Here is a 13,635-nt window from a genome sequence, read left to right on the forward strand (position 1 = left end):
TGCTGGGCCACCCTGAGCTAGGCTGACAGAAAACAATTCTCCTGCAGTTCTGCATGTCATCAACAAACAGTGCAGACATTGTAATTGTGACTTTTTACTTTTACTTGCATAAACTGCATAATGTAGGATAACTAGGAAACAATGCAAACCTGTAGAAACATTTTTCTAGGTCACACATAGAGTAGACAGGACTCTTTCCCTTCTTGCCACTGCCCTCAAACAATCAACAATCAACTTCTTCCGCATGAAGGCCCTAAAGCAAAAATGGAAGAAAACTGTTACGTTTGTTACTTGCAAATGCAAAATAAATCCTGGATTTACTGACCTTGTTGAATCTTTGCACTGCTGTATCTGAGCAGGAGTGGCTCCAAAGGGGTCGACAATAATGGAGCGTCTCTCCTTTGGATACGTTGCCTTTTACAGATAGGATACTTGACTTGTGTGTATATAGTTGCATAAATGGCAGTCATCAAAATACACTTACGACCAAGGTCCAATGTCGGTCCTTGCAGACAGCCCCAATGAGAATATCCCACTCTGATACGTCAAGCTGCAAGTGAGAATTTCAGATTTAAGATGTGTAATTGTAGTGAACAGACTTGAAAACAACCATTATTCTCACCATTCTCATCCCCCTTGACGTTCCATTCCAGATGGATGTCATCTCGAAGGAGTCAACCACCTTGACCCTTGCAGGGATGGTTTTTGTAATGACCTCCAGATACCCATTTATGATCTGCACAAAGAATATTGAAATTATTAACTTATATCAAGGAGGAAAAATCTGAAACAACTCACAAAACTCACCTCACTTACTACTTCCCTCCCAGGTGCCAGGCTTTGAAAATCAGCTGTGTATAGCATATAGGGCCCCACCTTGGCCCACAGGAGCTCTGCTTTGCTCCTCCATATAACATCGAGTGCTGGAAATTTTAAACACGGTCATTTCAAAGCATATTAGCGTTATCATACTGTGTCACATTACTGAACAGGATGTACCATTGTGGATTGGTCGACTCTGTTGTAAGGTGGCTGCTGGAGGGTCGCAGATTGGAGTCAAGTTGAGGCTGGTTGGGCTGGATGGTGGTTGTTTGGGGGGGCTGGATGGTGGTTCTGTGGGGGGGCTGGATGGTGGTTGTGTCGGAGGGCGAGCCAGAGGAGAGCCGCTAACTTTGAGCAGCTTGGCTGGTATTCTCTCCTCTGGCTCTGTGTATTTGGTCAGCTGGTCAATGTTTGAAATAAGTTTGGTGGTTTTGCTGGCCAAACTCACACTTCTATCCTTGATTTCAGTGATGGTAAAGGGCCCCAGCATGTCTGGGGCCATTTTACCCCCCTTCCTTTGCTGCTCCCGGATGTTTTTTTTAAGGACAATGTCCCCAACTTTAAAATTGTCATTGTGCCCCTGTTCCTGCTTTCGTTTTGCAATTTTATTTTGTGTTTTTGACACATTTGCCCTCACATTATCATAGGTTCCAGGCTGGGATTCAAGCCCCTGGAAAACTTCCTCCCTCACCACCAGACTCTCCACTTTAGCTGTTGTCACCTAAAGTATAAAAATGCAAAGTGGTGTTACATTCCAAGCCATTTATCAAAGTCATTACCACAACCCCTTGACTTCATAAATATAAAACTAATACACACTTACCTCATACTCCTGTGGTACCTCTGATGGATACCTGGCCTCCCTGCCAAACATTAGGTAGTATGGAGTGTACTTGGTCGTCAGGTGTTTCTTTTAGCGGAGACCAAACATTGTTGGCTGCAAATACTGGTCCCATGTGCTGGGCCGCTTATGGGCCAGCTTGTTGAGGGACCTGACAATTGTGCATATTAGTCAACAAAACAGCAGCCATTTTATGTCACCAATTCAGTCTATACCATTCATGTCATGGGTGTATGATTACCTGCCAATATCACAATATGCACCCTACCTCTGGATGGTTCCATTTAGTTTTTCCACCAAGCCATTAGTCTGCGGGTGGTAAGGGGCACAGAAGCTTCTTTGAATCCCCAGGGACTCACAGAGTCTGAGATTCACCTTAAATTCAATTTTGAAAATGATTCAGCATTTGCTGTATACCTGAGTGAGATATAAATGTTTCTCATATTTTTACCTGGTTTTTGAACTCTGTGCCCTGGTCTGTAAGCAGTCTCTGAGGTGCACCAAATTTGTATACAAAATCAAGAATACACTTGGTCACCTCCACTGCAGACTTGCTCTTCAGAGGGTAGGCCTCTGCCCACTTTGTGAAATAATCAACCATTACACAAATGTATTGATTACCATCCTCTGTAACAGTCAGCCTCATCAGATCCATCCCCACCAGCTCAAATGGCTCTGAAACCTGAAAACAGCATAGGATAATTAGACATCTGTACAAGAAATAGTTGGTAGGTAAGCACATTTTGTTGCATGTGAGAGGCAGTTGCACAAGTAACCTCACTTGTATTGGCTTGTACTGTGTCTTTTCCTTTAGACTTGCCCGCTTGGTCTGGCAGTCTGGACACTGGGCAACCTGAAGCCAAAAAATATTTAAATAAATGTGGCTCATTGGCTCTTTGGTTTCAAAAAGATACTGACTGCTTAATTCAAGCCAATGTATTGTTACTTCAACTTGAACGATTGTTTTGTTAAGTAGGCCTTAATGTCAAAAACTCAAGGCAAATTTGGGTGAGCCAACTTACTTACCCACTTACGGATGTCAGCCTCCATTCCAGGCCAGTAATAACGGCTGATGATGGCATGATGTGTTTTCTCGACACCGCAGTGGGAGCCCAGTGGACCGCAGTGCATCTCTCTGAACACCATGTCTGCCTCTGTGGCTGAGGTGACCACTTTGGCCAGGTGCTCTGTCTTGTCTTGTCTTCTTCTACAGATATAGTAGAGACCATCCTCTGGACAAGAACAAGTCCTCAGTCTTTATACAACAGAACAAATGTACTTATTGTAAATGATGGTAGATCAATCCAGTACTTACCCTTGAGCACATATGTTGAGGCTCTTCTTTTTATACTGTAATAAACCTTGTTTCTAATGCGAGAAATGTAGAGGGCCCGTACACAGAGTATTTCTACTGTGCACACACAAGAAGGAGGAAACTAGAAGGTACAGATAGTTATATTCTTTATTAACACAAGTTTCTTAAAGTACAGCAAGTAGCTCAGCATACAAGGATGGGACACAGTGAGAGTCATTAGCCTGCTCCTCAAGGTGCCACTCCAGGGCCAGAAACAGGTAAGGCTACTATTAGCATGGACCGCACCACATGGAACTACACCCCCTTTAGGGCACTGCAAGTACTGCACGGCAAAACCAAACCCCACAGGGCACACCACACGACACTGCACTGCACTGCAAACAACTCACTCTCCACTACACACATGTGTTATGGACCCACATGCTGTGACACCTCTGAGACTTGTCTACCTTCCCCTAACTGCCCTTCCCACCCCGTCACTATAGCCACGCTGTTGTCTTAAAATTCATGACACTAAAGACAAAACACACACAGACAAAATAACGCCAAATTGATCGATCTCAATTAAAATCACTTAACTGGCCCGGGGTCCGAGACCCTCCCCCAGGGTCTGAGCTTTAACGCCGGCCGGCTTTCGTCGGAGTCGGTTGCGAGGCGATCGCCGGTCCAGCGCCGTGAGACGTCTCCACCTGCAGCAGGAGAGCCTCAACACCAGTCCGGGAAGCGGAAACAGACACTCCTAGGTTTCCCCGCTAACACTACTTCGTCCCTGCCTCACGCCGGAACCTCGCCCTACACCCGCTGCCTATCTTCGCCGCCGGCAGCCCTAAACGGCATGCGAACGGCCACCACCCCCCGATATTGAGTGAACAGCAAATGCTCGGCTGGGCTGATACCCCGTAATGCTCACCGAACTCCGCTCCCCAGAGACGCCCGCACCCCCTCACTCTCTCTCTTTTCACATCTCCTATTCCTCCCGAAAACACTCCCCTCCACAGGTGCGGCCACTCTGCAATTATCCCCATACAAACAATCCCCCACTCTCCCCGGTCCACCGGGTCATTCACTACAATACTATACCTCTGGTGTTTTGTCAGGCCCTCGGGCAGAATGCTATGGATTTTAAAATCCAGTATTTCTTTGAGAATGTTTTTGTCCATGACTTTTATTTTCTTTATTTTTTTCACTTACTACTACTACTACTACTACTACTACTTCCAACACCGATGCCATCTCTGCACAGCCTTATATATATTCCCTCCTATTGTTTTCTAACGACCCAATTGGAAGAGGCCTTGACTAATGCACCCAGAATTCACCTGGGCCTATTTTGGGGAAAAACAAAGCCATACTAATACCTGTGTGTTTTTGATGGGTTTCTCAGCAATCACATATGGATAAAATAATTGGGTGTTCATACTTCTGGCCATAGATTGTATGTTTTTAGGAAATGACAATTTTCAATCTTGTTTTACAAATGAGGATTTTATATCCTCTTCCTTTGTTGAACATTTTGAGCTTGGCCTCCTTATTTATGGGCTTTCTTGGTAGTGATCTTCTATATTGAAGACAAAAGAATGCTTGAATGACAGAAAATAACTGGGGCTCTTTTAAATTTTGAGCAGATAAAGAGGAGGACCATTTTCATTGATTTTGGTATTGTCCAGTTGTTGCATCCTTTTGGCAGCACTAGGCACCCTGATACTGTTGTCATTCCTACACATGTACAGTGGCCTATAACATGGGAAGCAGTCAACCCCAGCACATCTCCACTTTGTCTATTTAATCACATGGACATTCTTAACTACCTCAGTACCAACTAAAACTTTATGTAAATACTGCCTATATCTCTTTTTGTTCTTTTCATAGCTTCATATTTCTCTATTTTTCTTATTTTTATTTAATTTATTTTTTTGTATATTTAATTACTTGTTTTTTGAAACTAGCTGACTGTTCTGTGTTGTGTTGTATATCTGTTAAATGTTGTGTTATGTTGTGTATAACTGCTCCTTGCCTTGAGTTGCCCCCCGGGGACAAATACAGTTTTTTGAATTTGAATTTAGACAGTGCAGTCACAAGTTGATCTGGCCACCTCTGCGTCCAAATGTGGCTGTGTGTAGGTTATGAGGAGTGAAATAGGCTATATCACTGACACCCTGTGTGATCTCTTTGGCTTAGTAGATTAGATTCAACATTAGAGTTTTCTCCCCCTCAAATAATGTGAGTTCAAGTCCTGCAATATCTTTTCTTTTTTCTTTTTTTTTCTTTTAAACGGGTTCCACAGTTCTTCAATGCGATGCATGTTTACTCAAATAGGAAGCGAAGACGAGTGAGTGTATTTAATAAACGTTATGCGTATTTGTGTTATTGGACCATCACTGTACCGACATGGTGAACAGACACCGCGGTCACAAGTTGATCTGGCCACCTCTGCATTGAAAAGGTGGCTCTGTGTGTGTGTGCTGTGAAGAGTGAAATAGGCTGTACCTACAGTCTTGTGTGGCTTCGTTGGCCTAATGGCCTAATTACTGCGTCGCAGTTAAATTTTCTCTCAATCAATGTGAGTTCGAGTCTCGTTTTTTTTTTTTTCTTTTTTCGTTTAAAATGATTCCATGGTTCTTCTGTGATGCATGTTTACTCAAAGAGGAAGCGAAGACAAGTAAGTGTATTTAATGAAAATTTATTAGAAATTAACATTCACAGGAAGAGCAACTCTCCCTTTTCCTGTTTACAACGTCTTCCGTGACAACCAGCAAAGTTGATACAGCGATTGAGGATTAAGCACGTTTACTCAAACAGGAGCCCACCACGGATCGGGTATGTTTTGCACAGAGACAATCTGAACAAAGAGGCATATCTGAGGACAGCTACGTCTTCTCTACCCGTTTTCAACATCTGCTGTGGCTACAGCAACCACCGACGCATTCGACTCATGGTCGCCAGTTAACATAGCCGCGCGTTAATCCGAAACACCGGGCTGATGGCAGGTTGCTACTTCTTCAGGATGCCGATATGTAAATTATATGCAAACCACGCTCTACTTGCCCCTCCCCTCAGACCCCTCCCTCTCAATGCCAAAACAGTGACAGAAAGTTGAAACAAAATCAGTGACACTGAAAAAAAACTGACATTGTAAAAAAATCTGTCACTGAAAAAAAAGTGACATGAAGAAAAAATCTGAAGATTGTCATTGAAAAATACAAAAAATCCCAATAAAATAAAATAATAAGATTTTAATTATTTTAATTAGTTTCCTTTTTCAGTGCCAATACTTGTTTCAATGCCAATACAACTGTTTTCAATACAAATGTTTCAATGCCAATGTTTCCTTTTTCAGTACTGGTTTTGTTTTCAATGCCAATTTTTTTTCTCAACAGCATTAATTTACCGCAACTCAGCAAGGAACAAATCGACTTGATTGACTCACCAATAACAGAGGCCAAACCATACACTGCCCTCAAGCTCATCCCCAACAACAAAGCACCTTCTGGTCAATTTTAGCTCCACTATAAAAAAATAAAAAATAAAAAAATAAAATTCAAGAACGCCAGCAAATATAAACACAGCCACAATCTCACTGCATCTAAAACCCAACAAAGATCCGACGCTATCATCTAGTTACAGCCCAATTTCTCGACTCAATGTGGACATTAAAATCAACAGTAAAACACTCACTCACAGAATAGAAAAAAATTATTTCATGCATAATCCACCTAGACCAAACTGGCTTTACCAAAGGTACACATTCATTCAGTAACAACCGCAGACTTTTTGATTGACTATACATCACTACAGCAAACAGCAACCATCATCATCTCACTAGATGCAGGAAATGCCTGGAAATCATTTATCAACTGGGTTAAAATTCTATACACTGCACCTTCAGCTACTGTAATCACCAATGGACTTAAATCACAACGCTTCACATTGCAAAGGGGGGACTAGGCAAGGATACCCACTTTCTCCCTTTCTCTCCACCATTTTCATCAAACCACTAACTCCAGCCATTCGTCAGAACACCCACATCAAAGGAATCCAGACACCAACCACAAATTTTAAAATTAGTCTTTATGCAGTTGACATATTGCTCTTCCTTCAAAACCCTCACTTATCACTCACTTAGTTTGAAGAAAACTATCAAACTCATTTAAACATACTCCAACATCGCTAATCACTCCATACACTGGCATAAATCCTCTATTCTTCCACTGCATAGTAACAGGTTGTAGTAACATGGGCAGAAAAGCAACCGTTAAAATGACAATACTCCCTAAAATAAATTACCTTTTCACAATGATCGCTACTCAACCCACCCTCTCCTGATGCAAAGCTCTAGACTCAGATCACCAATTTCTATTGGAAAAACAAAATCAAACAAACAAATCTACAAAAAATAAAAATTAATCATTATTCCCTGGGGAATCAACTTTAATACACATTCAAATAGATCCACTCCCACCAATCAGAAAACATTTGATTAGATATCGAACCAACAGTTTGCAATAACATTTTGATCTCAGACTTACCACTTCTCAGCCAACCTATCAGCTACCCTGACAGCCTGGTGGAGTTCTACAGAGTCACAAACCCTACTTTGGCATCTTCTAAATTCACCCCCATCTGGAACAACCCCGACCTTCTAATCAACAAGAAACCAGCTCATTTCCACACTCGGTCATAGAAAGGAATCACACACTTTCAACACGTCTTTCAGAATAATACACTAGTTACATTCCACCACTAGGTCCAGGAATATGGCATTGGGAGCTACAATTTCTGGAATACTTTTGATGCCAACTTCTGGAACCAAATGTGCCAAAACATTTACCTAATAACAAAACAACGCAAATCTACAACTAATACAATACAAGATACTCCATAGAAATCACCTCACTGGACAGAAAACGTTTAGAAAATGGGATTCACACCAGAAAATTGTACAAACTGCACTCAAAACAACCCTAATAGTTACATTTACGCCTTCTGGCACTGCACACCCATTCAACAACCTCCATCCAATACACTGCAATAGAACCCCTCTCCATCTGGTCACCACTCATTCATTTTTTACAACCCTAATCCTTTTTATCAAATTAAATTTTATTTTATTTTATTTATTTGTGTTTTGCCTGTCAACCATTCATAATTTACACATACACCCATTGAAAACATACATATATACTGTACATACATACATATAAACATACACACATACATACAAGGAATCAAAATAAGGGAAAGAAATAATGACATCTATAACTGTACTTTTACTAACGATGTTATTATTTTTTGTTGTGTTTTTTTGTTATTTAATTACATTATTATCTAAAGGTGACATATTATGCTCATTTCTGCTTGTTGACATGGGTCCTTGGTGTCTAAATGGAATGTTAGTAACATGCTTTGGTCCAAAAAACCGAAGGATTGAGCACAGCAGGGTTCTTCACACACCAGTTTCACAGCCCTGCTCTAGGCGGCCGGTTTGAATGCCTTTCCCTTTAATGCTAATGAGCTACTGCGTGCGCTGCCCACCTCTTCCTGCCGCGCAGGACGTGAGGACGGCAGCGCGTGACCAAGGCAACAAGCGATACACAGCAACTTCAATAAAGTTGAGAAAAAAAAACAAAAAAAAAACAAAAAAAACAACGAGCAATACACAGCGCGACGCAACGCAACTTTTCTGTGTCCATGCCTGCATATAACTGATAGTAGCACAGCAGACATGTAGCAGGTAACCCCTGTCTCCGGCTCCAAAACAAAGTAGTGATTGCTTTACTGCAGATAACGTTTTGGTGCTCTCAGGTCTGGGGTCCGTTTCACAAAGCAGGTTCAACAAACTCTGAGTCTAACCTTGAACTCTGAGTTGATCTACTCTGAGATAGGAAACTCTGAGTTTTCGGTTCCAGAACAGCTGATTTGAGTTAGTTTGATCAACTCGGAGTAGTTTCACCTGGAGTTAAGTGCGTGCGCCACAAGTATAAAAAGACAGCGTCAATGGAGCGCCGATTCGACGAGTCACCATGGCAACGGGGAAGAGGAGGGCTATGTTTTTCACCCCACTGGGCGTTTCAGGGCGAGGCACACTTTTCTGACAGCTCTGCATACAGTTGCCTTGCTCAAGTGCTCTGCATCTCCGACGTTGTATAAAAAAACTCCCTATTCAAAAAAAAAAACCGCAGCGCAACACACAATATCTGCTGGGATGTGAGAGCATGACTTGGGTTGGTAATGTTGGAAATGTAAGGACGGATTAGGTTGTGTATGTAAATGATGGACTGTGACGTGAAACGGTACCGCTCAAAAAGACAATTGTCTGGAAATGCAAGAACATCTATGCGCGGTCTGATGATCATCTCCCGACGAATATTTAATTCTCTGCGCAGTAATGCTGCACCTTCATCCACGGGATCATTATCAAAAGGACATGCCATGGTAGTGAAAATAGTCGCCACCTAATATAACTTCTAATGTCGCCTACTGCCTGATTTTTGCAATGATTTTCTCAAAAACCAGACGGCAGAACTATATTACGCCAAAACTCGCCTGCTGACTGAATGAATGAGGAAATCAAATACCGTGTGTGGCTGAAAGAGGGCGGAGACAGAGAGAAACTCGAGGTTTGTTGAGAAAAACCTGGTCCCGACCAGGTTAGAGTCATAGAGTATGTTACCATGGTAACTGACCGAGAGCTTAAGTTACCTCTCTCTGTGAAACAGGCTAGAGTTACCCCTCTTTATCTGGTTTGAGTTACCTCCCTTTGTGAAACGGAAAACTCAGAGTTTCCCTCATTTCAGGGTTAACAGACTCAGAGTTTTCACTAAACCTGCTTTGTGAAACGGACACCTGGTCTCTCATGCCAGCAGCTAACGCTACAGCTAACTCTACACACGTAGTTAGCTGTAGCGTTAGCTGTGTGTATACTAACACACAGTAAGTCATACGACTGCCAAGTTACTCCTGGGCATCTAACACACTGTCCTTTAGCACAACATGCTAATTAATCAATGTAGCTCACTGGCTGTGAATAACAGACCATTTCATACCATCTCCTCTGCGTGTTCACGGCGGAACAGGAGCTCACCGTCCACTAACAACTGAGACAATGTCATACCGTCTCCTCTGCCTGTTCAACGTTGATAACTTCACGTTACGTTAGTTCAGCCTCATATTTATATATATACGGTTAGCGTTAGCTCCTGTGCTAAACGGCCAAAGTAACACAAACTATACTGTTAAATAAATACTTACAGTTCCATCATCAGTGTTGTTGCCAGCGTTATACTGACCCTGGTTGCTGAAACAGTCCGGCGTGAAGTGACTGGCACAGACCATACTGCTTTTGCTCACTGAAGCTGGGACGTTTCCCTGATAAATGAAATAGCCACTTAGCTCTGATATCCTCTTTGGTAGGGAGGCGATGTATCAAAACATGAGGATCCGTGCATCCGACAACAGAGTAGCAGTGCTTGGCTTTCGGGTTGTACATGGTAGAGGTCAGGCTGTCGCGTACAAGAGAAGCGAGAACGAGAAAATGGCGGATCCTCGTTCAGGTAGCTGGCATAGTGTGGGAGGTGATACCCAGAGCGAGGGCTGGATTATTCAAAAAACCGGACTGTTACGTAACAATCCGGGTGAAATCCAAACGGCTCATTCAGAGACTCAATTCCTGACTCTGGTAGTTTACAAAACATTGACTTAGTTGTTGAAAATCACACTTAAGGGGTGGGGAGGCACTCCGGATACGAAAATATACATACTAAATCAAGGATAAAGTGAGTTTTGCATAATATGTCCCCTTTAAATACTATAGTAATACATGTTATCTATTAACTAACTTATATACCTATTTAATATGGCTGTCAAAGTAAATAATGTAGTTGATAATGATGCGTTTATTATTTGGACATGTGATTAATGCACACACGTTATGACCCTCGGCCTGCTCCATAGTTTGGGTAATCAGGAAGCGATGCAGCAGTACCGTTGTGGATGGCAGCAGAAACAAACCTCCTTGAGCAGAAATGGATAAAGAAAAGGGTCTTTTGAATGGCAAGTTCGGCTTCAAAGCCCTGCCAGATGGTTCTCTCCACAAGATTAAAGTTATTTGTATATACTAGGGTTTCTCAACGGGGGTGGTACTGCCCCCCAGGGGGCGTTCTAAACATTGTGGTGGGTGCTGGTAGTGTGAGAGCTGAGAGGGGGGCGCTCAGGCGCGAATGGGGGGCGCCACAACTTGGCTCGTACAAAGCTCATTTAAACTCTACATTTTAAACTTTCATGGTTTCCCAACTTTTTTAGTGCAAATAACCGACCTAAATAGTCTACTTTATGGGTGTTTCAATAAATTCTACGAAGCCACATGTTATGAGATAGGTGTGTGTCCTGAGCGGGAGCAGTGTGTGTGTGTGTGTGTGTGTGTGTGTGTGTGTGTGTGTGGTCGAGAGAGGTGAGCGAGCGAGAGTAGAAGCGGTCGAGAGGAAAAAGTGTATCTTAACGTTCAGATATAGTTTCATAAAAATAAAGCTGCTGTCTGAGACCAAGAACCCGAGTCTGCTGCTTCCACTGCTGGGTAAAAGGGAAGAGATATCCTCTCTGCTCCTTGACCACAATCGGGCGAGCCGAGCAGGAACGGTCTCCATAGTAACGCCCGTAAACAATAAATAAATCAATAAATAAAGCGCCTACAGCCCTATACAGTAGTAGCGACTCAAAAGTTCCCCTGTTTCCATGATGGGACCTTGGCTGGCCCTTGGCTGGTATTTGGCTGGTCCTTGGCTGGTAGCCTACAGGTCCATGGGGGTAGTGTAATCCCCCGCGATGACGTCATCAGTGAGGCTCCGCCCCTAAGCAGCCTGAGTGAAAACCAGCTGTAATGCCTCTTTTGTCCACGGGGAGGAGCAGTGATTTTAATGCTCTGCTCTCAGTAGTCTAAACCAGGGGTCGATAATCAGATGGACAATAAGTATTTCACTTTGATGTGACCAAGAATAAACTATTTTCAAGGTCTTTGTTGTCTTTGTACAGAGAGAATATCAGAATTTTATCTCAAAAACTGAATTTTTGAGAACATTTTGAATTCTGCTCTCATGGGAACCACTGGAGTCAATGTAAGAGTGGCATTTTTAAACATCAGATTTTCTCTTATGAAGCAAAACACTTTAAGTTAAAAACAAATCATCAACATTTCCATGCTGTCAAGATGCAATTTATGTATTATCAGATTTTTGTTCAGGTAACAGAATTTCTGACATTTTGACCATTTTTGAAATCCCTGAGTCGACAGATCAAGCTACACAGCAGGTCTCACTTCCAGCCAATTAGCTCAGTGAGTTAGGAGCTGGTGATTGGTTTCAGGGGTTGTGGGTTCAAGACCCAGCACGGATGATTATGATAGATCAAAATGTCAGATTTTCTCAACATCAAACACAAGACATGTTGTCACAAGACAATTGTCCTTATGGTGGCATCACACCAAGCCTCTAAATCAAATAAAAACAAATAGCTTGGACTGGACCATGGACGAAAGTTAACCAAATTTTGCACAAAGGTCCAGTCTCATGCCAGATTACCTCAGCTGTAAACCCAAGCCAATAGTCCTAGGGTCCGTTTCACAAAGCAGGTTTAGTGAAAACTCTGAGTCTGTCAACCCTGAAATGAGGGAAACTCTGAGTTTTCCGTTTCACAAAGGGAGGTAACTCAAACCAGAGAAAGAGGGTAACTCTAGCCTGTTTCACAGAGAGAGGTAACTTAAGCTCTCGGTCAGTTACCATGGTAACATACTCTATGAACCTAACCTGGTCGGGACCAGGTTTTTCTCAACACACCTCGAGTTTCTCTCTGTCTCCGCCCTCTTTCAGCCACACACGGTATTTGATTTCCTCATTCATTCAGTCAGCAGGCGAGTTTTGGCGTAATATAGTTCTGCCGTCTGTTTTTTGAGAAAATCATTGCAAAAATCAGTCAGTAGGCGACATTAGGAGTTATATTAGGTGGTGACTATTTTCACTACCATGGCATGTTCTTTTGATAATGATCCCGTGGATGAAGGTGCAGCATTACTGCGCGGAGAATTAAATATTCGTCGGCAGATGATCATCAGACCACGCATAGATGTTCTTGCATTTCCAGACAATTAAATTTTTGAGCGGTCCGTTTCACGTCACAGTCCATCATTTACATACACAACCTAATCCATTCTTACATTTCCAACATTACCAACCGAAGTCATGCTCTCACATCCCAGCAGATATTGTGTGTTGCGCTGCGCTTTTTTGCAAATGGGAGTTTTTTATACAACGTCGGAGATGCAGAGCACTTTACAAAAGTAAAAAAAAGTCATGAAAGGGAAATAAATATTTTTATGAATAGGTTTAAAATATATAGATAGTTCTAGGCATATTACATTTTATTAAAGCACTTGTGTCTTGGGGGGTGAGCTCAGAGGATGAGCTCAGCCACTGGCCTTCCTAGATTCTGTCTTAGGGCCGGCTCCTCTGCCTCTGTTAGAGGTGGCGGTGCTGGGCCACCACCCCATTTACGGGCATCTGCTTTCTTTCTGTTGGCTGAGTAAGTCTGTGTTAGTTTAAATAGGCTTAATTCTTTAACAGAACATGATATAGATGAGAAGACAATTATGTGTGTGAAAACAGCATTATGT

General features: G+C 42.5%; 1 protein-coding gene across 3 annotated transcripts in view; it reads right to left on the reverse strand.

Moving 5' to 3' along the window:
• Positions 1–13,635, reverse strand: part of LOC311258028 (long-chain fatty acid transport protein 6-like) — a 50,110-nt gene that overhangs the window by 23,204 nt on the left and 13,271 nt on the right. The window lies entirely within an intron of this gene.

This window comes from Pagrus pagrus (assembly GCF_965226575.1).
Source record: "Pagrus pagrus genome assembly, chromosome: 6".
Classification (NCBI taxonomy): Eukaryota; Metazoa; Chordata; class Actinopteri; order Spariformes; family Sparidae; genus Pagrus; species Pagrus pagrus.